The 4,414-nt window shown below is 33.4% G+C and overlaps 1 pseudogene; it reads right to left on the reverse strand.

Moving 5' to 3' along the window:
* Nucleotides 1–664: 664 nt before the first annotated feature.
* LOC111410273 lies at nucleotides 665–3,602 on the reverse strand (annotated as a pseudogene).
* Between the last annotated feature and the right edge of the window lie 812 nt (nucleotides 3,603–4,414).

Genomic DNA, 4,414 nt, shown 5'->3' on the forward strand with positions numbered 1-4,414 from the left:
TAACAAAAAGATAATAGAAAAACAACATTTTATCACGAAGACAAATCTGTGAGTATTAAGCCGGTAGATGCTCTCAAAATGACAAATCAGTCAGCTTGGATACAACGGTTGGGTGATTATTAAAAATAGACTTGTGTTATATCACCAAATTACAAGGTAGTGAACTACATGTTCAAATAAATGAATTTCGTATCTTAACATTTAATTGAGCCAGTGATTAAATGTTATTTATTGTCATTTATACAAGTTAATTAACATCAATATTGTTACATAGAATTATTCTTTCAAATTAGACGAACCTGTTTTTAGCAATTGTTAGACTTTATTTATTATTTTTGTTGAAGGGTCAAATAACTGGAGTCATGGTTATATTGTTTGCTAATTATTTGGCATTATTATATATGTTAGTGGGTTAGTGCAATTAGTGGGAATTATCTTGTATATTTTATCTATATCTATATTTAAAGAGTGTCAAATTGATGAAGAAAGGTTCGATGAATTAATTATTTTTACGAAGGTAGTGTCTGTATTTGAAAGTCCATTGGTTCCTCGAATTCAGTATATATTAAGAGGTGTATATTAAAAGGTCTGAATTCGCTCCAATTATCATAATTTTTTTGTAACAAACATGGATTACATGTTATGTTTGGCCACGACATCATGGTTAATATACAGTGTAACTTGCAAGTGTGAAAACAACATTCCTACCACAAATGAATTTCGAACTCTACTTGAGGGGAATGGGCTCAAATAGTAATGCTAAAATGCGATCTTTAGTTTTACGATTTTGAATTCCATGTCCATCTCCATACTGGTACATGTATTGTGCCATTCGAGCAAGATTCACTGCAATTTCAATGAATGTTTGTGAGAATGGACAATTTGCATCTCGACATTTGTTCATCTTTTTCCAGGTCTCACATATCAAAAACCTTATGTGTTTGCGTGACTCATCTTCGGAAGCACCAGTTTCTTTCATGTAACATTGTATTGATTTAGGAACATCGCCTCTTTCCAATTCATCCTGAATTAATAAAGCATAAAAAACCCCTTTAGTTGAAAGGGTTAATTTCGAATTCCTATTGTCTCATTGACTTCATTAACCAAAAATGTCGTAAACATGAAATGAAATGGCTTGCTGCATACGTACCGATGATGTTGCTAAATCATCTGCAAGCCTTAAAATCGTAGCCTACCAGCGAACTATATCAGGATATTTCTCTAAGCACTGAATGGCTTCTTTCTCTATTGGATTGGTAACAGAGAAAAAAGAATGTGACAATATTACATGAGCTGATATTGAAATCAATGCATTTTCCATATACTCTTTCATTGTAGGGGTGTATCCAGTCAAGCACCATTTTGCCTCTTGTAAGTATGCTTTGCATAAATCTGTCCACTGTGATGATTTGACATGCTTATTGTAAATATCTTAGATCGGAAAATTTTAAGAATATTTAAAACATATATAGAAATTTCCGTTGGTTGTAGTAAAGGATAAAATATGAGATCACTTAGTATAGAAACAGTACTCATTATAAGGGCTCGTGCAATTGTGCTACTCCTCTTAACTTCATTAATATTTTAAGATAGAAGTCTATGACCCAGAAGACGTATCATACAAGATTTGACAATAAAATGAACAAGATTTTCTTTTTCTTCTTTAATATTATTTGATGTTATCTAGTGCGTGTTTGAGCCACAGAATTTTGAAAGAATGTGTGGTTAAAAAATAAGAAAACGTTTTGGATTTATGTGTAATATTATTTTATTGAAAAATGTATAGTTGAAATGATGTCAAATTACTTTTAGGAATATATATATATTTTTTTTGAAAGAATGCGATTCAAAGAGGACCCTAATATTTGTCATAATACACATGCAAATAAGGATATATTCTTGAAGGAAACTAATAGTACCACTTTTCTTAAATATGGAATAATTATGATCCCTTTTTCTCTGAGAACATCGTAAGCCATTTCATTGATGAAGTTGTTCAGTGCTAGATAGAAAATTTGCATGTAATCTGGAAGTTGCTCAATTGCACTTACATCCCATCTGTAAAGTTCCAAGAAGAAATAATTGTAAGAGCTACAAAGAGAAAGAAGGTTTGGAAAGAAACATTAGGAGGACGTTGCTAACCTTTCAATGATGTATGTAAAAAGTTCCAGTTCTTCAAACGTACCATACACATCATATATATCATCCATAATTGTAATAAAAACATTTACTTTGGTTGCATCTATTCGTGAAAATCCATATTGTGGTTCAAATAGCACTCCTATATTCCAAAAGAAACATTCCACCAGCCTATCCCTGGCAAATGGCAACATCTTGGCAAGGCATGTTCTCTCCCACCACCTATTCACATACAGAAACAAAGGATGGTAAGGTTAGGAGCATAAAATATGATATATTTAGCGCACTCAGCAATACCTGGAGACATATTTTAGTTCCTCAAGATATGTTGCTTGAACAATGTTGAAATCCAGTTTTGCAAGTTGGACAAGAATTGGATTCTTGTCTGGTCTCTTCTCATATTTGTTTATGAACCGCCTGTTGAATGAATTAAATAAATGTGTACTCTCCTAATAGATTAAACTTTTAGACGAAATAGTTCAACACTACCTTGCTTCAGCCCGAGGTATGGACCAGTGCAGTGGAATCTCCGAGGCATGATGCACCAATGGATCACAATGAATGTCGTCAACAATTTTATCTCGAGATGTTTGATGGTGAATTCTCTTGCCATTTCCAGAGTACTCTCACCTTCTATTGACAAGAAAGAAGCTTCATACAGTTGTAGTAATCCCTTTGTATCATTACATAACCTTGGCTTGAAATCGCCCTTCTCATTCTTGAAACAATCAAATCTTTCTGCAATCAGCCAAGCTTTGGCATGTTAAGCGAAAAAAGTGATGCAAAAAATAAAACCTTAATTTCTACTTAGGAGAGCAATAATAAACAAAGAAATACTAAGATCTTTTGTGTAGTGGACTATCAGGGAAATCTAATACATGTAGGAAATATACAATATACCCCTGAAAAAATATTACATCCGTGGTAGATTCTATAAGTGTGCATTATGATTAGGCCACAAGGAATCTGACAATAAGAAATCATAAATCAACAGAATAAATAAAGGATTCTAAGTTGTTTTTTGTGCACCTTGAGAGACATTAAAGCCATGTTGTCTCAGTAGTCTAAATTCCAAAGCTGTAGCATACAAATCCTTAATCTTTGGCTCTTTACTTTTGCTATATTTTCGGTTTATGAAAGCCAATATTTGCTCAATTTCATCCTCAAAATGGTAAGATATTCCCAGCCTGTCCAAGTTATCAATTAATTCCAACTGATCCAGTGGTTCCATCGTTTCATCAAGCATCATCTTCACTTGCATCTTCATCTCAGAAGCCCTTGTTATGTATCTCTCTCCCTACATTATGCATATCATTTTTTGTCAGTCCTTACAATTAAATATAGATAGAAAAAAAGTTCTGCAGATGATGATAATTACCGTGTATTCACTATTTAAGGACTGAATATAATCGAATTCCCATATAGGGGGCTAGTAGTTTCCTGATCCCCTAATCACGGTCTGATTCCAAGACGTAGAGGCAAGAATTCGATGTTGTATAGCATTAGAAGGACGGCTCGCTGTAGTTGTCCCTAAAGCAAAACAGATCTCCATTTTTGGAAGCTCTGTTTTGAACGTGCAAACAGAAATTGGCCTCAGAATTTGCATGTTGATAATCTCTCTCTCTCTCACTCTCTCTCTATATACACACACACACACACACTAGAGAGAGAGAGATGATCTATCAAACGGGCACAATGTAACCCTGTGGCGCTTTAGTATTTTGAATAATTCTAAACGAACATAGCCGACGACATAGAGGATGACATAAAATGTGTGGGCCTCGGGGTGAATAAAAAAGTGCCGACCCCCATGTGTGAGGGCTACGTCAACCTCAATGTCATTTGTTCACGAAATAATTCTTTCGATTTAAAATTACCGCAAGTGTACGGTTTGTAACAAGTAATAAAGTGGATTTTTAAAAGTCCGAATATCGTCCCTCAGAGATTGAGTAGTTCAATTCTATATAATCTAGCCTTAATCGAATCTAATTGAGTGAAAATATGATCTAAATGCAAAAAGCCCTAATTTCAATTAAAAACCCTAATTTCAACTAAAAACCTAATTTCAATTGAAAACCCTAATTTCGAAATTTCTCTAATTAAACGACTTAAACACTCAAGTAAATGAAATTAAGCAAGTTTAAAAGCTAATTTATTAAAATGAATCAAACTAAAGTCACTAGGATCACGAATCCCCAATTGAAGTTATAAAAACCCTAATTTCATAAAATTAATGATTCGATGAAAATTTGCCAATTCAATGTTCCTAATTCTA

This window comes from Olea europaea, chromosome 15 (genome assembly GCF_002742605.1).
Source record: "Olea europaea var. sylvestris chromosome 15, O_europaea_v1, whole genome shotgun sequence".
Taxonomy (NCBI): Eukaryota; Viridiplantae; Streptophyta; class Magnoliopsida; order Lamiales; family Oleaceae; genus Olea; species Olea europaea.